General features: G+C 35.0%; 1 long non-coding RNA gene across 1 annotated transcript; it reads right to left on the minus strand.

The window, feature by feature from the left end:
- Positions 1–2,157: 2,157 nt before the first annotated feature.
- On the minus strand, positions 2,158–21,342 carry LOC122487949. Its single transcript, XR_006298513.1, has 4 exons — positions 20,383–21,342; positions 18,077–18,251; positions 12,603–12,654; positions 2,158–2,255 (listed from the first exon to the last, which is right to left on the minus strand). It is a non-coding gene; the product is annotated as an uncharacterized LOC122487949 (long non-coding RNA).
- Between the last annotated feature and the right edge of the window lie 432 nt (positions 21,343–21,774).

The following is a 21,774-nucleotide window of genomic DNA, read 5'->3' on the forward strand; positions in this document are numbered from 1 at the left end:
GACCAGCCACCCTGTGAGTTGAAAGGATCTATATTTTACCACACCTTTAATCCACTGGCTGCATGCAAATATTCCAGATTTATCAGTTGAGAAGCTTAGTTCTGGGAATATAAAAATTGCATGCAAAAATGTAGATATGAGAAAATGCATGAAATATTTTTGAAGCCTTGAGAAGTTCAGCCTGGTTTAGGAGATAAGACAGAAGATGGTATTGGAGAAGTTGTTCAAGAGTCCGGTTATAAAGTTTCTTAAATGTCATGTACTGGGATTGCAAAGTTATAATAAACATGCAAAACAAACAGAACCCCAAAAGTCCCAAACCTAAAATAGTACAATAATGGAAAAAAGGATTCTCATGTTTTAATTTTTTTCTTAAATATCATTTTACATATTTGAAACTGTATTTATAACTCAGAGATTCTTGCTGTGATTCAGTAAGTGTATTAGACAAAACGTCTCTCAGAGATCAACTATTAAAGCTGAGTGAAATGAAACAAACTAAAAAAAGAACTGTTTAAAATTATTTTCCAATAACTAAGGCAACCAGAAATCGAGGAACCAAATTCCTGAAAAGAAAGCTAATGCATTAAAATGAACCCTCCATTTGTCTCTACATTTTCACCTTGACTGCCAATTCCTAGCCCTGAACATAGAAAATGATCACAAAACAGCAGCCTAGAAACTCTTGGAAGACAAAACAGTTGGACTTAGCATTATTAGAAGAGGTGTAATTTGAAGAAACCCATAACAAGGGACTTTAGGAAAGTGACTCTGACAGTCTACATATAATTTCTACCCCAAGGACTCACTGATGCTGTTACAGAGAAACTCTGAGATCCTGCTCAGAAGCTAACTAGTTTAGCTGAGATTGTGAAAATCTCCTGATGCTGGAGAGACAAAAAGCAGCGTTCAGCTCTCCCAAATAAGAACGATCCCATTTAAACACTTAAGACTTTTTTACATTGAGATTCCTGCAAGGGTTGCATACAAGGAGTAAGAACCAACTAAAAATAGACCAGTTTTGCCTAGATGGAAGTGATCTGCCTATACTCAAATTGGATTGGAAAAACAAACACACTAAATCTTCTCTGAAGGAAGATGTCTAAAGCCTTTATACTTTTTTTCTACGTATTTTCCAAAACTTACAAAATATGTCCAAAACAGCAATCAAGTAACCAGAACAAAGAAAAGACATATAGATTCCTAAATAATGGAGATTAATATATTTAGTAAAATAGATTACAATTTGAAAAACCTCACCAAACAGCAACAGTATTTAAACGGGAGATCAAATATAAAGCTCAGATAATTGAAATTGAGTATTAAAAGATGGATTTAATGGCAACTTAAGAATTGCAGAAGACAGTATCAGTGATTAGATTATAGATTAGTAGAAAATAATTCAGAATGAAGCATAATATAAGGATGGAAAACACACAAATCTAAGAAGTATACCGATAAACAATTATAATTAAATTTTTGCAATATTGTTGAATTTACGTTCTATATGATGAATTACATTTATATACTAGCTATAGACATTCAGAAAATAAAAGTTGAAAGAAAAATCAATAATAATATAGCTTGAAAGTCACCAAATACCTAGGAATAAATATAATGAAAACTGTAATACCTCAACACAGTAATCTATAAATTGTTACAGAAGAAATCAAAGAAAACCTTAATAAATGGAAGAAAAAAAACACTATGTCCAGAGATTGGAGTATTCCGTATTCTTAAAATGCCAATTCTCTCTAAATTTATCTATAGCTTCAATACAATTTCAGTTAAACTCTCAACTTTTTTTTTAAATGACCTTGAGGGATGCAGAACCCTTATAAACCACTTAGTGGGAATATACATTTTTATAACTATTTTGGTAAACTGACAGTATCTATAAAGCTTTGTGCATGCATACCTTATAACCCAGCAATTCCACTTCTAGCTATGTAATCAAGGGAAACACATATCATTGTACACTAAAAGCAGGTGTGAGAATATTCAGAGCAGTATTAGTCACAACAGAAAACAGGAAACAAAACTCCATCAATAATATTTGTACATCTGTACGATGTGATGATATACAGAAATAATAAAGAAGAACTCTACTGCTGTATTTAACAACTAGGTGAACCTCCCTGTTGGATGATTCAGAGACATGAAAGAATACCTGTATTTGGTGATGGGGGTGAGGAAGTGCACTTGTGATGAGCAACGGCTGTTGTGTGGAAGTGTTGAATCACTATGTTGTACACCTGAAACAAATGTAACATTGTATGTTAACCACACCGGAATTTAAAATTAAATAAACAAAAGCAATAAAAAAAAGAATACCTATATTTTATAACTTCATTTGTTTAAGGTTTAAAACTGGCAAAATGAATCTAGTTGATAAAAGAGGATATTGGTTAATATCTGAGGGCATTTTAACTGGTCAACTGTTAGTAGAGAGGCTTTTGGATGTTCTATATCTTCTATATGTTCTATTTTTTCATCTGTTTTTTAGTTACCTAAAACTATGTTCCCTGTGCAAAAATGTATCAAACTCTGCATTTCAAATGTGTATACTTTATGCACATTATATTTCAATAAAAAGTAAAAATATCCTTATGCAAATTATAAATGTCCTTTATATATTTTATTATACCTCCATTAAAACCTTTTGGTGATTGTACTGCCATCACTCCAAACTAAGCTGTATAAGGGTGTCCTGTCTTGGGTTTCAGCCACCTACTCACATCTCTCTCTCTCCCCTTCCTTGATCCTCACAGGCCATAAAAACCTGAAAAAATAAGTTCAATTCTTGGGCTCCTGTTTTTACATATGTAAAATATAAAGATTGGGTTACATTACTTCAAACTTTCTTTCATTTTATTGGACCTCCCTTTATATCCCTTTCACTCTAGTCTTCCTCACATATAGTTTTCATTACTCCCCTGAACAAATTCTGACAGTATCTTCATCAATAAATTTAAAAATTTCTGCTTGGCTTGGAAGGCAAAATTTTGGCCTGTCCATTCCTCTCTCCTATCTTACTTGTCCAAAATCCTTAATGCCCCATGAGTCCTATATATTATATTCTGTTGTATCTTCTTCTTCTTCCTCTCTCTTTGATGTCTGCTAGTTGTTCAAGTCCCCATTCAAGCCTTCTTTCTCCAACCAACATCATCTTACTATTCTAGCCCTCCTTGATATGCCTATTTTCAAATATTTTGCACATAGTGTGGAGTAATCTTCTGTTGTCATCCATTTGCCTTACCTGTGACTGCTCTGTTTTCCCAAGGAAGAATCAGCTCTTCAAGGAGAAGAAGGCCATCCCACTAATTTGGCATGTGCAGTCTCCTGATGTACAAGTACGTTTGCTAGTGTTATTAAGATATACTTGACATACAGCACTGTATAAGTTTAGAGTGTACAGCATAATGATTTGACTTACATATAATGTGAAATTACTATCACAATAAGTTTAGTTTATACCTACCACTTCATACAAGTGCAAAAAAGTTCCAAGAAACAAAACTACACACACACACACACACACACACACACATATATATGGCATTATATATACATTACATCCCTAGTACTTATAACTGTAAATTTGTGCCTTTAAAAAATATTTTTATTTATTTTTGAGAGAGAGAGACAGAGCACAAGTGGGGGATGGGCAGAGAGAGAGACAGAGACAGAGACAGAGACGGAGACAGAGAGACAGAGAGAGAGTCTGAAGCAGGCTCCAGGCTGTGAGCTGTCAGCACAGAGCCTAGAGCAATGCTCAAAATCGTGAACCCTGAGTTCATGACCTGAGCTGAATTTGGACACTTAACGGACTGATCCACCCAGGCACTCTGGAAGTTTGTGCCTTTTAATCACCTTCATCCAATTCTACTATCCCTATCTTCTTATCTGTTTGTGATCCATCTGCTCTAATACACTGTCAGATTCTGAAGGCCAGGCTTCTAATTGTGTTATTTATTTACTCACAATTTGAGCCTAATGTCCTACACAAAGAAAACCTTCAGTATATACTTACTGATTTTTTTCCTGGTTCTTTCAAAGAAACAGGCCATTATAGTATTAGAAACTAATACCATGAATGTCTCCTGTACTCAAATGCTTTCATGGTATCACACTCTCTACATAAAATTGGAAGAACTTATTATGGACCACGACCCCTGCGGAACCTTGCCCTTGCCTAATTTTCTGGCATTCCCCACCTCCTCTGCACCTTCTCAGCCTAGATCCTTCCTCTTCCCTCTGCCCATAACAGAATGCCTAACTTTTTACATATTTTAAATCTTTCTTCAAATGTTACCTTCTTCGAGAAATCATTATTCATCCTAACATGCCCTATGCAATATTTTCTTTTGTTTTTCTCTGTAACTTAACCTAGTCCAACCCCAAATGTAAACTACTTGAAGGCAGGAACTTTGAGTTTCTTATTTTTTGTATTATCTCTATACCTTGCAAATATAATGTGGTCAATAAATATGAACTGAGTAAATATATACAGAAATGAACAAGTGGAGTAAACACTGACAACATTGATTGAAAAAGAGTCTAATCCAAAGTAATAGATTCAGACTGAATTGAAAACATAGGTTCAGATCCTGAGGGACAAAGAAATATATCAACTATATGAGAAGAAGATACAACCACAGAATTTGTGGTTATAATTAATAAAAATGGGGTGAATGTGAGTTGTGGGCAAATCGTTCTTACAAAATGATCGGAGAAGTGATAGTATTTTAAAACTTCTCAATTCAGCCTGAGTTGAATATTGGGCTATATAGTAAGTAATGAATAAAGTTGATTATCTATGTCTGATTTTATTATAAAAAGCAGTGCATCTGGGAGCCAGATGACTTTAGAATCACATTATAGACAATAACTCTTTAATTCTTCAATATAGGTGGAGACAGGAATCATTATCCCATTTAGCAGACTTTAAAAGTTGAGGTAGTAAAAACAAATGGTTTGTCTAACATTTCAACATTTATTTGAGAGTGTCATGTTGAATTTCAGTTCAGAGCCACATGTTTGTTCCTGCATTTACCATATAATTTATTACATAATTTACATTATGAACATAAATTTCAACATAGTGAGAGGTGCATCGCACTCCGCACTCTACAATAGATTTCCCTTCTGTAATCATCCAATTATGGGTAACCAGAAAGGCAATGAATACAGCACTGGATATTAAATGTGGACATATCCCCCATTAACTTATTCAAAAAGTGAGGTTAGGAGCTGGTTCAGGTTCAAGAGTGGCTGACTTATGGAAACACATGGATTCAAGCCCAAATTAGAATCCTAAAGGAAGTATAATACACTATGAAACAGAGTAAGTTGGTTTGTGGTGGCAAAGTCATAGCATGTACCAATTTGGTGACTCCTGACAAATCACATAGAAGCATTTTTTTAATTCAAAATATATGTATTGTATATACTTATATAAAATATAAATACTATTAGTGATATATAATCATTTTTCTTCTTGTGGGCCACTTCACATAGATTTATCCTTTATTTTTATTTATTTTTTTATTCATGGATATTCAAAATTCCACTCTCCTCCTCCCTGCCGCCCAAGAAAGTTCCAGCCTCAGAGTTGTTAAAGTAAAAACAATTGTTGTTAAAACGGAAAATAGAGGCAATTTGTATCATTGGCCCACCACAGTTTGGCTCAAGTCTTCCAGTCTCTGCTCTTGTGAGAATGAAGCCAGACCACACACTGAGGCTGAATTACAACACTTCAAAAAGAAGAAAAACACTAATGGAAAAAGTCAAATGGGTTTCCAAATTGGAGGTGGTAGACAGTGCAGAAACCTCTTAGCACAGCTCTTACAAGGGCTGAACTCTGAATCTGAGGCCCCAACACGCAATCATGAACTTGCATTCCCATGCTTCTGTGGATGTAGGACAGGAAATGTCCATTCCACGGCACATTGTACTAGTCCATCTGCTTGAGGGGAAATGCATTTTTAGAGCCTTTTATCTCAGTCCCCACTTTTTGTAAATGGATCCTTTCATTTATGAAACTAAAAAATGAGAGCTGCATGGAATATTTTCTTCCAAAATAAAACTACTTCAGTAAGTGAGTGAATAAATTAAGAAACAAATCATTAAAAAGAAGAGCAACCTTAAGTTGCTCTTGACAGAGAAACATAACTTCTGCTATCTTTGGCACAAAGCAGCATCCTAAATTTTACAATCTAAGTAAGTGTTGATAAATTGTGGGAAGGGGAGGGGTGAAGATGTGTTTTAGGGACAACTCAGAAAAGGTACTTGATTCTGGAATGTTCTCCATCTCTTATCTCAAGCATAGGCACTTAGAATAGAGTTGTGAACAGAAGAAAATACTATCCCTTTCTTCAGAAATACAAATCTAAATTTAAAAACGGCCACACAGAGGCAGACACAAGATTAGAATTTCTGTGAGCACTGGAACAGAGACATACATGTTAATGTGGGGTCATACTAAAAATGTATGAATTGACTAGAAAAACAGGGGAGGCTTTCCTAAAGAAATATGACAGAGTTGACCTCTACTGTGTGCAAATCAGTCTCAGCATCATGAGGGAAGTTTGTATCCTGAACACAGCCAGGATGACAAGGCTTCACAACACTATCGTTTGGTTAGACCTGGGAAGGTTAGGGTCATTTGGCCAGACATATATGTTTCCATGGCTCTTTCAAAAATGTTATGCAAACTTCTGAAAATTTGGATGTCTTGTGGCATTTAAGGAGTCCTTTGGGGAATAGAATAAATAGGAGCTTCAGAGTTGCTTTAAATCTAGTCAGAAGAAATAAAAGGGAAAAGTAGAAGAAAGAAGTCATAGCAAAGAAACGGACATTTTTAAGTGCCAGATAGAAACTAGACGCTGGATGTAAGTTATCTCCTTTAATCTTCCCCCAGTACTATGGCCATTCAGTGTAGTTATCTCCATTTTATAGATGTGGAAATTGAGCTTCCAAGAGTTGGGTTATTTATGGACTATGACAAATCTAGATAATATTCTAGGATTTGAACACAGGACTCTGACTTCAGACCCATGCTCTTATTTTTTGTTTCATGTACAATATTTCCTCTCTAGAGAAATCTTTGTAGGTCTTAGGAGTGGATAATATGTGTTAATATAAACTCTGTTGCTAATCCAATTAAAAAATCTTTTTTTTCAACGTTTATTTATTTTTGGGACAGAGAGAGACAGAGCATGAACGGGGGAGGGGCAGAGAGAGAGGGAGACACAGAATCGGAAACAGGCTTCAGGCTCCGAGCCATCAGCCCAGAGCCTGACGCGGGGCTCGAACTCACAGAGTGCGAGATCGTGACCTGGCTGAAGTCGGACGCCTAACCGACTGCGTCACCCAGGCGCCCCGCTAATCCAATTTAAATAAAGGAGAATGCTGCTGAGAATTCAATCCAATTGCATTATCCCAAGAGAGAAATTGCAGAGATTTGCCTTCACTCTGTGTGTGATTGATAAACATCATCTGTGTCAACCTAGTCATGCCCTGAATTTCTCTTGTAAAAATCGAGTGTGTCCTCTCCTACCTTCAGAGACAGGCTCATAACCGAGGCTGGATTAAAAACACATTTTTATCTGCCACACATAGTATTTGTCAGTGTGGCAGACCTTAGAGCTTGATTTCCCAAATACTTGGATATAATCCATTTCTCCTCTTCCCAATTTTATCAAAGAGGTTGGAAAGATAAAATAATCAATTTCCCAGAATCCCATGTGGCTAAGAGTGGCCATGTGGTGCTTTCTGGCCAATGAGGTACAAATTTGCTGAATAGTACTTGGGGATAGATTTTGCTTCCCCCATAAGAATAAGCAGGAACAGTTGGCTTGTCCTTTTGCCAGTTTGTTCTCTTACCAGCCTAAATTCAGATGTAGTACCTGAGATGCAGCGCCCCTTCTGTAACCACAATGCAATAAGCATGAACACCTAAGCCAACATCAAAGATACTGGACCAGAAAAATGGAAAGAGCTTGGGTTTTGAGCCACTTTCCTGGCTATAGGCTGTTTCTCTTAGTTTTGATAATGGAGGAAAAATAATTTTCCACTTGTTTGAGCCAGTATTATGAAGTTATCTTCTGTTTTACTGACAAAGCACTCGTGACAGACAAAGTCAGATTCACGTAGGTAAACCAGCCAAGTCAATTAAAACCTTTTCTCAAGTTTTTTTCTTTTTTACTTGAGCAAGAAGAGTGATATTCTTTTTAATGTTTTATCTGAAAAAGTGATCACATTCCTTATAGTTGTTGCCCCCCACCAAAACAGGATTAACCCCAACAAAATTTAGTAAGGATGTTTAGATTGATGATGCCTCATACACACCAAGAGGAAATAAAAAATAAAGGATAAATCAGTTGTACTATACCTATACAAAAACTATAAAACATTACTGGAATAAATCAAAGAATACACCTAAATAAAAGAAGCGATATACATTGAACAGGGGTTGGAGAACTCATATTTTAAATATGTAAATTCTTTTCACATTAATTTATATATTCAAAAAATTACAACCAAAATCTCAGGAGGCTTTTTTTGTAGAAAGTGTCAAACTGATTACAAACTTTATACAGAAATGACACAGAATAGTCAACACAACTTTTAAAAACAATGAAATAGTTGGAAGATTAACACTTGATTTCAAGACTTATTAAAGTTATACTGATCAAGACAGTATGGCACTGGCATCAAATAAACAAATCGATTAATTAAATACAATAAAGACTCCAGAAATAGAACCACACATATAAGAACAATTGATTTTGGCAAACGTGCAATGAGAATTCAATGTAAAAAGCAAACACAAATGGTGCTGGAACAATGGGCTATCATTATGCAAAATGGAGATGTTGTTCCATACCTTGCCTCATATATATGAATTAACACTAAATGGATCATAGACCTGAATGTGGACCCAAAAATATAGAACTATGAGAAGAATACATAGAAGAAAAGGGTTAACCAAAGATTTTGTAGATATGACATTAATAGAGTGGATGGCTGATAGTATTTCATTGTGATTTTAATTTTCATTTCCCTAATGATGTGATGTTCAGTACCATTTCTTGGGCTTGTTTTTATGTCTTCTTCAGTAAACTGTTTAAATCCTCATCCCATTATTAATGTTTTGTCTCATTGAATTATTATGTTATTTATTCTAACTTCAAGACATTTGTCAGGGGAGCCTGGGTGGCTCAGTTGGCTAAGCATCAGACTCTTGATTTTGGCTCGTCATGATCTCATGGTTAGTGACTTTGAGCCCCACATCAGGCTCTGGGCTGACAGTACAGAGCCTGGTGGGGATTCTCCGTCTCCCTCTCTCTCTGCCCCTCCCCTGCGCAAGTTCTCTCTCTCTCTTTTAAGAGCAAATTAATAATAACTAAAAAAATTATCAGATCATTGTTTTGTAAATATTTTTCCCAGCTTGTGGCTTGCTTCTTCCTTTTTTAAAAATAGTTTTCTTCTAAAAATAAAAGTTTTTAATTTGATGTTCATGGGGTGATCTTTTTTATGTATTAGCTTTATATACCCTAAGACATCTTTGTTTAACCCAAGGTTATGATTTTCTACTATGTTTTCTTTTAGCAGATGTATAGTTTTAGGTCTTAAATTTAGGTCTCTAATCGTTCTGAAGGTTGACTTGAGGGTTCAGGTTTGTCTGTTTTTTTCTGCATGGATATTCAATCGTTCCATCATCCATTGTTGAAAAGTCCGTCCTTCACCCATTGTCTTATTTTCACAGTCTGACAAACATTAATTGGTCATACATGCATGTCTAGACTCCCTATTCTGTTTCACTGGCCTATTTGGATATCCTTAACACCAATATTACAATGTCTTGATTATTATAGCTTTATTAAATTCTTGAATTCTGGTAATATGTTAACTTGAGCTTTACACCTAGTTCAAAATTGACTAGCGTACTCTATGTCCTTTGAATCGTCATATAAGTTTTAGAGCGGCTTGTACAATCTTTCTAAAGAAAAGGCTCTCCCTTTTCACACTTCCCTTTTCTTTCTTGTCCAGAGACCTTGGCCTCCTCAAACTCTAATTTCTATCTTTTTAAATCCACAAATCCATGAGGCTACCAGGCTTCCTTTGGGCTCATCCTCCTACCCTGCGGCCTGGAAACTGCTTCCAGGAAGCACACTGGAGCATTTATAGGGCTGACCTTGTTTGTTTCCCTTCTCTCTGTGATCCCAGGACTCTGCCTTTGTTGTTCAATGTCTGGAAAGAGTTGTTGCAAATATTTTGTCCAGTTAGATGTTTACATTCAGAAGGCAATTGTTGTAACAGTTAATCCTTCCTGGACAGAAGCAGAATTCCTGACAGTCATTTTAATTGTAGCCTTTCTAGTTGATGTGTAGTAATATCTTACGGTGGCTTTATAGGACTCCTGATTTTGAGCAAGTTGTCATGGGCTTCTTGGTCTTCCATATAGCTTCTCTTATGAAAAGCTTATCAAATATTTTATTCATTTAAGTGAAGTTATTTATCTTATTTTATTCATTTAAATGAAGTTGTTTTCTTGTAGGAATTATTAAAACCATTTTTTAATGCTTATTTATTTTTGAGAGAGAGAAATAAACAGAGCACAAGCCGGGGGAGGGGCAGAGAGAGGGAGACACAGAATCTGAAGCAGGTTCTAGGCTCTGAGCTGTCAGCACAGAGCCCAATGCGGGGTTCAAACCCACGAACTGTGAGATATGACCTGAGCCCAAGCCAGATGCTTAACCAACTGAGCCACTTATGCACCCCTAAGTTGTAGGAATTATTATAAATTCTAGAAACCAGTCTTCTATCAGAAATGTGCATTGGGAATATTTTCTCCAGGTCTTTGTCTTTCTTAAACATGTCTTTTGTAGGGCATAAATTTTTAATTTCAGTGAAGTCCAGTTATTGATTTTTTTCCTTTTATGATTCATACTTTTTGACCTTTTTCTACCCGATGTACAGAGATTTTTTCCTATCTCATTTTTCTAAAACTTTTGTAGTTTTAAGTTCTACAATATGTCTAGGATCCATCTGAAATTAATTTTGCATGAATAGTGTCAAGTAAGGGTTGAGGCATATATTTTTTCAAATGGATATCTAGTTGTACCAGCACCATTTGTTGGAAAGAAAATATTTTCCCACCCATCTTGGCATATTTGTTAACGATGATTAACCATATATGCGTGTGTGTTCATTTGGGGCACTCTATTTTTTTCTCCCTTGATTTATACATATATTTATATTTGAAGTCATATAAAATAAGTCCTCACCTTTGCTCTTTTTCAAAATTATTTTGGCTTTTTAAAAAGATAAAAAATACACAGGAGCAAACCTGACGTTGTGTTCAATGACCAAGAAGAAAAAATTTAAGAAAAAAATTAAATAATTATAGTATTGAATTTTAATCCACAAAATAGAATATTTATATATTTATACTAACATAAATAAAAATTAAAAAAGTAAATATATGGGGGCAAAAGAGTACCTCTTCTATTCAGAAAATTTCTCAATAATAAATATAGAAGTAATGAGGGAAATTCTATAAGTTTTGCTATAAATTGGTGTTCAATTGTATGGTCTATGAAGGTGGTCATGTGGTATTCTCTTAATTTGTGAACGTGCTGAATTAAATTGATGGTTATTAATGGTAAAATCAATAATAATTATTATTATATTACTGGTTATAGGTAACATTTTCCTGTTTCTTCATATGTCTACTCGTTTTTATTGGGTGTTGGACATTTGTTAATTTTATATTGTTGAGTAGCATAGTTCTTTAAAAATTCTTTCAAAGGCTGTTGGACTTTGGTCTGCCATATAGTTAAGTTATTTATCTTGAGGCTTGCCTTTTAAGTTTTATTAGCAAGTCCATGGTAGTTTTACTCTAGAAAAAAATTTTTTTTTTTCCTATTATCTCTGGCCATCTCTCCTGATTGTCCTGAGTGTTCAACGTAATCTCTCTATTCTGGCTGGCTAAAACACAAAAGTATTCCAGAACTGTGCAAACTCTACATATTTTTAGTTATATATCTCTGATATTTCTTTTCTTGGACAAGTGGATATTTTTCTATGCATGTGGAACTTAGAATTCAGCAACAGATCCCAGGGTATTCTATATAGACTTTTGGAACTCTTTCCCTGTATACCTTCTTCTTTTCTTATACTCTGCTCCTCAGCCTCCAGCTGCCTTTACCTCCCTGAAATTTGATCTTTGCCTCTTTATTTTTTTAATGTTTTTAATGTTTATTTTTGAGAGAGACAGAAAGAGAAAGAGAGAGAGAGAGAGCAAGCAGGAGAGGGCCAGACAGGGAGGAAGACACAGAATCCAAAGCAGGCTGCAGACTCTGAGCTGTCAGCACAGAGCCCCACGTGGTGTTCAAACTCACGAGCTGAACTGAAAGATCATGACCTGAGCCTATCCAGATGCTCAACCAACTGAGCCACCCAGGTGCCCCGTGATCTCTGCCTCTTTATATAGAATGCCATTCTATAGTTGGGATTTCCCTCCCTGCACCATGGGTTAGAAAGCCTCTAAAGAGAAAGCCACAAACATAACCTAGCTCACCACTTTTGTTTACCTTCTCTGAATATCAGGATAATAGTCCTGGAATGATGATGGTTGTCCAATATCTGAAAAAAAAGTTTCAAATATTTTGGCATTGTCCTGATTATTTATGGTAGGAAAATAAGTCTCATCTTGATTTCCTTGGGAAGCATAATTGTTTTCTTTAGTTTTTAGCGATAATTTCTATATTGAAAGATTAATTGTATGGCTCACCAAAAAAAAAAACAAAACAGGTTGTTGTCTTATTTTGTGTATTCTTTTAGTATTACTAGATTCTCATTTAATTGCAAGGATTAATATGTGAAAAAAATGTTTGATTAAATGGTGCTGCTTAACCATCTTCGCTTTAATACCTTCTAAAGTAATTTTGTGAAAGTATATATATATATGTATTGTGTATGTATATATACATATATGTATACACCCACATATATATTTGCACACTTTTAAGTTAACATTTAAATATGTTATCAGATGTTGAAATACTTTCTGTAAAACATGAAGATAAGATATCTAGTATATTACAAAAATTGACAGTAAGACAATCTTGCACTATTTTAAACGTTTAATACCTTAATAAATGTCACAGCAATTTAATGTCCTCTATAATCTGTTTTTAAAATGTACGTACTAGTTCCTTTTTTAAACTTAATTTCCACCAAGGACTACTTTGTCATAATGTTCTATATTTTTAGCCTTAAATTATTTTATTAGCTTCTGTATTATGCCTCTCTGCCACAATAATAGGCATTAAAATCACAGGTTGCTTTTCTTTATTTCCTGGGATATGATGTCCAAAATTTCAAAAAGTGTTTTATTCTACATATTATTGTGATTATTGCTATTAATTTAAATATCAATCCTACCAGCATATATTACACATATTGTTAGGTAATTATTAAATTTTAAAGTGAAGGTTTTTATGAAATGCATTTCTTATGGATAAGGACTTTTTCTTTTCTTTTCTTTTCTTTTCTTTTCTTTTCTTTTAGCTAGTGCGTCCTTATATCCTAAGATGAATATATTTTATTGCTAGAATAAGATACATTTCAACACCTATTAGCTACCCACTTTTCATTTTTATAGATCTAGGCCCTGAGGAACCATGTACTCATAAATAAGAAAAATGGAATGGAGGGAGTTTTATTTTCATCATGTCATACAATTCCTTGTAAACTCTCTGAGTTACATACCAAAAATAACATGGTGATTTATCATTAAAAGTTATTTTTGATGATCCATAGATGATTACAGTCTACTCCATTTTACTTCTTACAAAGAATCTGAAGCTATCTGATGTGTTTAAAAAAAAAAGTCTGTCTAACAGTAGTGTCATTCCTTTTCATTAGTGTCATAATACCTGTATTTAGAATATTTTGAATTGTACCTTTTTCCAGCTCTCTAAATGTGTGAATACCATGGGTTATGAATGAAAGAAAGACTCAAACTTTCTTTATAAAGCAGAAAAATAGCTATTAATTCCTTGGCTATAGGCACTTTCTTAGGTAGCTGACTCTTCAAGAAAGAACATAGATAGAAGTTAAAGATCTAGAAGTTTGCCCCAGGTTTTTAAGCTATTCATGTCCATGTATTTCTGGGAAAATCCTTGTGTACCCGCTGGGGTCACAGATCCAAGTTGGAAGATGACAGTCCTAGATGACTGGTTGTGGGCATCTGCCATGACCAGTTCTACATTGTGTGATATAGACTATAAGATGTACAATTCTGCTTTCTATAAGACTACACTTTATTGGAAACACAAAATCACACACTTAACCTGCATATAAATGTACTAATATATTTTTACATATGAGGTAAATGAACCTCAGAAAGGTGAGGCAATATGCCAAGTTTCACAGGTAGTAGTAAGGTGGTGGACATGGAACCCAAATGTGCAATCTTGTTATTCCAAAGTCCATGTTCCTTTTACAAGTACTGCCTTCCAAATGACCAGAAAAACAATAAAATTTAACAAATGTCATAGATGGAAGCTACTGGTTGAATATGTATTCTATTGAAATCTACTTAAAGAAAGAGGTGAAAAAATGGGCTGGAAAAATGAGGAGTATTTTATAGGTAAAAATGAAGGCCTAGGTAAGTTGGGGAAGGGTACAAAGCAGTGGGGGAAGGTGTCAGGTACATTGCAAAGGAAAGAGGAAACAAAAACAACTAGATAGGGAGTCTACTTGGAAAGCAGATAAAGTTACAAGTTGCTACGGAGTCAGGCATGGGAAAATCTTAAAATGATGATTCTATTCTTGAAAATTAGGAGTCATTGGTGAGTTTTGAACAGGGCACACGGTAAAAGTCATGTTTTAGGAAGAGTTACCCAGTAGCAGCCTGCAGCATAGTTTGAAAATGGCGTTGACAAGACTACCTAAGTAGGCTGCTGTAATAATCCAGATGTAAGTTTATAATGAAATAGACTAGAGTGTTAGCTGCGGGAATGTAAAGGAGAAGACAAATACCAGAGACAGTATGAAGAAGGAAATCACAGGCTAGGGGTTAGGATAGATAATTCATGTGAGGAATAGTGAAATATTAGGCAAGAACGATTGGCTTGGATTACAAAGAGCCTTTAATGCAAGCTCAGGGCCCTGGATATTATAGTCAAGTGGAAGGCAAAACATGTTTTTGAGCATGAGAATAAAAATGTTTAGAGAATATTAATAGTGAAATGAATATCTTATCTCATTCTAAAGCAAAAACATTAGGATATAATTATAAAAACCTAAGGACCTAAAGTCTCAATTCCATAAATTATGAATTCAGTTCCTCAAAGGGTAATGGGAAGTTACTTCTTTGTCATATTAGATTACAGTCAGACTGGCTTGTTCCCACTTTATAATGTTTAAAAGAAAACTTAACAGAAATTAAGTGAGACTTTTGGATTGCTCTGGAAATGATTTCTATCAGGAGACAAAGAGTATGTACACAATATGGGCAGAGACACCTCCTCCAGACAGGAAGGTGTTTAAGGAAAAAGTTTAAGGAAAAGTTTAAGGAAACACAGGAAGATGTTTAAGGAAGGTGTTTAAGTAAAAGGCTTGTTTAAGGAAGAGCTGCTATTCCCAGCTATCACCACACACTATGCCTAGGAGGACTGGCTGCTGGTGATAGTCCATACTACCAGTAGCAGAGGCTGATAGGAGATGCTCAACGTCACTCCTCATCAGGGAAATACAGATCAAAACCACACTGAGATTCCACCTCATGCCAGTCAGAGTGACTAAAATGAACAAATCAGGAGACTATAGATGCTGGAGAGGATGTGGAGAAACGGGAACTCTCTTGCACTGTTGGTGGGAATGCAAACTGATGCAGCCGCTCTGGAAAATTGTGTGGAGGTTCCTCAAAAAATTAAAAGTAGATCTACCCTATGACCCAGCAGTAGCACTGCTAGGATTTTACCCAAGGGATACAGGAGTGCTGATGCATAGGGGCACTTATACCCCAATGTTTATAGCAGCAGTTTCAACAATAGCCAAATTATGGAAAGACCCTAAATGTCCATCAACTGACAAATGGATAAAGAAGATGTGGTTTATATATACAAATGGAATACTATTTGGCAATAAGAAAGAATGAAATCTGGCCATTTGTAGTGATGTGGATGGAACTGGAGAGTGTTATGCTAAGTGAAATAAGTCATGCAGAGAAAGACAGATACCGTATGTTTTCACTCCTATGTGGATTCTGAGAAACTTAACAGAAGACCAGGGTCCCCCCTGGAGAAGGGGGGAAAAAGAGTTACAGAGAGGGAAGGAGGCAAACCATAAGACACTCTTAAATATTGAGAAAAACTGAGGGTTGATAGGGGTTGGGGGGAGAAGGGAAAGTGGGTGATGGGCACTGAGGAGGGCACCTGTTGGGATGAGCACTGGGTGTTGCATGGAAACCAATTTGACAATAAATCATTAAAAAAAAACCTGCAATCATAAATAAGTAGTCCATTTTTTAGCTTTATATTAATAAAATCATACAATATGTAAAAAAAAAAGGAGTATTGGAAGATAATTTGAAGTGTATCTCTGAGGTCATGGAAAGTACAAGAGTTCAGCAGGATTTGGAAAGAATTTATCTGTAAGTCTCATGAGGGAATCAGAATTTGAAGGAATGGTGGTCCTGGCAAGACTGCGTAAGACTGGCTGTCTTCTTTGATGTCCATTTAATTTAGAAAAGTCATGCTAAGTGTGTGAGCTGCTTTCCTTTTCCTTCTCTCCCCCTTTCTCTGCCCCCTTCTGTCCCTCATTCTCTCTCTCCCTCTCCCTCTCCTTCTCTCTCTCTGTCTCTCTCTCTCTGTCTCTCTCATTTATTTTCATTCTCAAGTTCCTTTTCCCCCAACTAAAAAGCACAGCCTTCATATTGGCTGAACTCCTCCAAAAACAGATATCTAACTGGTAAATGGGATAGTAGTCTCCTCACAAAAGTGGAGGCAGGGGCTATGTTATTCACCTCCTACACCCTAACTAGAGGAAGGAACTGTTGAAAATTCCCCACTGACCCAACGAATCATTATTTCATTGGTTCTTTCCTCTTTCTGTTTATAAAGACTTGTGGGGGAGGCAGCGATGAAAGATGTTTGGGGGTAGCAGAGCTAATTTGGTAGTGGAACTAATTTGATTATCCCCCTAAGGAGAGTGTAAAGAGATATGATCCCCTAAAATTGTAATGCTTTTCTTTTTTTAAGTTTTTTTGGTGACTTTTGATTTAAATTTAATTTCAAACGTCCTGAAAATTTTAAAGACTATCAAAAGAAAACTCCTATCTGTTTATATTCACTATTAAACTTTACATTTTATTTTATCATTCTATGTTATCTATCTATCTATCTATCTATCTATCTCTACCCTGTCATCTGAAAGCTGGAGACAGTGAATCCCTTTACCCATAAATACTGCAGTAGGCTTTTTCTGAGACATCTGGTTCATTTTAGAGTATGCCAGGACAAGCAATTTGTCCCTAATTTTCCATGCTAGTGACAAAATCCAGAGCAACTAAAAAAGTTCCACTCAATATCCTATTATAAAAATATTCTTTGAAACATATTTTCCTAGAAAGCAAACTGATAAATACTAATAGGACACAGATTCATCATCATTATATAATAACAACTACTTACTAGGATTTCAGAATACACTCAGCAAAGTATTAGTCATTTTATATATAGTTCATTTTTTTTACCATAACTTTTACACAATGCTATTCTTCACAATAAATTTATAATGGAGGCTCTATTTGTTCAAAATGGCCACAAAATATTAGCTCACTAAGGATATCTAGACATTCTATTAGTTAATATTTAATTAATTATTAATGTATATCCCTTTATAGCAGAAAGGATGAATGTTATATCCTATTAAGACAAAATATCAAGTGCTAAGAATATGCACCAATTCTAGAAGACTATACAAAATAGACCTTAAAGCTCTTATTGAAAATGTAAACTGTGAGCAGGGAATTTGGGTTGCTTTGATTTTATATTACCTTTACTTTATCCTATACTTCTTCAGGGGGTAGCACAGTAGTTCATTATTCATGAACCTTAGAGTTGACTACTTGTTCACTTCTCTCCTGATGGCCCACTGTTCCTTTTCACGCCTCTCTTCTGTCCTTTTTTCTTTTCCTAGTCGGGAAGACCTGTGGAGGACTTTGGGTCTAGCTTCCATAGGAGAAGAAAGAACAACAGAGGGTCAAACAGCTACAAAATTATTAGATCTTTGAAATAGCCCAGGGTAAACCATTTTTAGAATAACTTTCATGCTAAGTTCTTCCAGTTCTTTTCTCCTCTTTAAGTATCATTAACAGTAAAAAAAAAAAAAAAAAAAAAAAAAAAAAGGTTAATTTAGTACCTTCTATGTACCATGCACTGCTCTGTTATTTTATACAAAATGTAATTTAATCTTTAAAATCATCCTCTAAGGAGCAATGTAATCAATAATCAAGAAAAGATTGCTATTCAAAACTCCATGACTAGAATATAAATAAGAATTTAGGGATTAGAATATGAGACTAGAATATAAAACATAATAAGATAATAGAATATAAGTAATATAAAATAATAAATAAGAAAATAAGAATAACTCTCTATTTGGAGCCCATCTTATAAAATACTCATTTTTTCCCCTATTACTATTGTGTGTCACTTTGAAGAAAAAAATCCTTAGAAGTTGTTTGAGATGCTTTTTGTTCTCCACTTTTCTATCTTCTCTTTCTGCTGCCTAGAACAGGTAGTATGGTTCCAGCAATCATCTTGAATCACAAAGTGATCTTGAGAATGGCAATTTTGTGCTAAACATGGCAGGGCAAGAAAAAAAGGATCCTTGGTCCTTGAGGACATTGTGAAACTTCTGTATCAGCCTGGATCTTTCCTACCTTAAGAATTCTTTTATGTGAGATAGAAATACAACTCTCCCTTATAGAAGCCACTTTAATATCATTTTTAGTTTTTCTCTTACACAGAAATTAAACCAGGCTCCAAATTTTAAGTACTTAAATATGCTATATATGTAGGTGCTTGTACCTTGTTTGATCATAAGCTCCACAGATACATTAATGGCTATTAAATAGGGTATATTAGGATCAGGTTTTTTTTGTTGTTGTTGTTGTTTTAGATTATGCTGACTACAATAGAGGGGATGAATTAAAAAAAATATATTGGAGGCAGAAAATCATATTGGAGGCAGTTTTAGCCATCTAAGAAAAATATGATTTAAGTCAATCTAGGAAAGTTGTGGTTGGGATGGGGGAGAAATGAAGACATTGAATAAATACTTCAGATATAAAAATGTCAAGACTATAAGATTGATTGGAAGTAAGATGATGGGGAGAGAATGTGCAAGTACTAGAAACTCTTGTTTCTAAAACTGGTGGTACAACCATAAGAGTTAGTGAACACTGAGAGTAGAAATGTCAGTGGGAAAGTTCAACTTTGCACATGTTGAGCTTGAGTTATTTATGTGAAAGCCAAATGGATATGTGCAGGATGCAGCTGGATAAAAAGATTGTTGCTGTTCCTTACCAGAGGAATTCTGGCTGATGTGTGTGTGTGTGTGTGTGTGTGTGTGCGAATGAAAATTATCAACCAGAGAAAGGACATAGTAGAGAAATTAGTGAAAAGATAATAAAATCCTGGGAACTTCAAAATTTAAGGTTGGTGGAAGAAAACAGGTATCCAAAGGAGAAAGGTAAGAAAAAGGGAGTGAGGAATACAGATATCCAAGAGTCATTCCAAGAAATGTCATTTGAAGAAGGAGTGAATACTATAATATGCTCAGTGCAACAGATTACCACTGGGACAGACAATGAGGAAGATGTTACTGCAAATGGGAACAATGTCAGCTGAGCTGCTAGGTGAAGAAAAATCTACAGAAAGTTAAGAGTGAATGGTAAATGAGGATACTTGACCATTCTTCAGAGAAGTTTAGATGGAAAGTAAAAGGAAACATTCAGTAATAGAACAAAATATAGATTAGAAAATGATTAAATGACAGCTCATAAAAAATAAGACTAAAGTGTCATTATCAAATGATTGACTAAGAATTTTGGAGTAACACCTGCATCAAAATGATGACACCCCATTCTAGGTCTTGAGAAATTTTATGTTGGCTTTAATTGTTCTAAACAGAGAGCAGTAATTTAATACAAATTTCCAGTTCTTTGTAGAAATGGGTGAGGTTATTAGATAGGAAATAATAAATAAGTTTCTTTGGTTGTATTTTGCTATCGATCGAAGACTAATGAATTAAATCAAGAAGACAGGGAGGCAAATGATTGGCCTAGCAATACCTTACCAGAATTCTGCTGGCAGTTAGGATAATGATGCTCCAATCACATCTGTACTTTCTCAGTCAGCATACAGATCTGGGAATAGACTCTAAATTAGTTACCATGAAGCTAGCAAGTTCATGCAAATGTTGTAACTCACGTTTTTGAATTTCACCATTTCCCAAAGCGAGTTGACCCAATGGTCTATATTTGGTGGTGATTTTTATTCCCAGATGTTGAAAACAGCTTCTTTGCTGGCAATAGGTCCTTGAGGATGCATTTTTCCCTTAGCTTTAAATAGCATACTTTAGGGAATTGGTATTACCCAAGATATAAAAAGATTAATAAGGATTTAAAATTGAATAACTCCAGTAATTCCGTTAATGGATGTGCATACAAACTGTTTCCTTGGTTAATATTATAATGGCTTATTTATCACCACATTCCTAAGAGATAACTCTCTTAAGTTTGTGACCACAAGCTTTCAGTCATCATGAGGCGCTGAGGCCACACGCCTTATTTCTTGGCACAACACAAGCAACCTTGCATAAGTCTATGTGTGAGACTTTGGAGAGCCTATCCCCTTCGATCCCCTGTGTAAAATCTCTTTTTAAAGACATCTGAACTTTATCTGTGTCTTTCTGGCTTTCATTGAGAATGTTTATTTAATTCAATGTGAGAGAATTGAACTCTGGACAAGGAGCATGATGAATTTTCTAATTCAAACTGGGTACCAAGAGGTGGCCTGTCATCATTTTCCTTTTGTTGAGCTGAAAAAAAGATAGCAAATGAGTCTCCATGAGAGCAGTTCCCACTTCTGTTTCAAGTTTCCCCACCAAGTCATTAAACATTCTCTGGGTTTTGTCAACAGCCTGGTAAACATCCAAAGAAAGAATCAAAATAAGATCGTTTATTTAACATTCTTCTCCTCCAACTGCTGATTAGGATAAATAGTTTGGATAAAACTTCTATCTGATCCAACAATCACAAAAAGAAAACATTTAGCTATTGGTGAAGGTTAAATTGAGTTAGAAATACTTTAAACAGCAAATAATTTTTTGCAAACTTTGATATTTTCTTTATCTTTAACTCATCTTGTTAAGACAATGTCAGGGCTGGCATTAATGTTGAATAAGCTCCATAGAATCTAAGTGAAAACATAGGCATTGATTTCCAGAACAACGCATCGGTAGAAAAGTCTCAAACTCAGGGCTCCATTTAAGTAACTAAAAGAAGTTGATTCTAGCTATTTCCAAGAACTGCCTTTTCAGACTTTGGGCGAAATGTGTGCTGATTTACTTATCTCTAGAGAATCTAACAACTTAGTCAAAAATGAAAAAAAAATGTTTCTAATTACTGAAAAGACTTTTAGGCTTACAGATCACACATAATGTTATAGTGCTTTGTTTTATGTTTCT

The sequence above is a fragment of the Prionailurus bengalensis genome, chromosome A2 (assembly GCF_016509475.1).
Source record: "Prionailurus bengalensis isolate Pbe53 chromosome A2, Fcat_Pben_1.1_paternal_pri, whole genome shotgun sequence".
Taxonomy (NCBI): domain Eukaryota; kingdom Metazoa; phylum Chordata; class Mammalia; order Carnivora; family Felidae; genus Prionailurus; species Prionailurus bengalensis.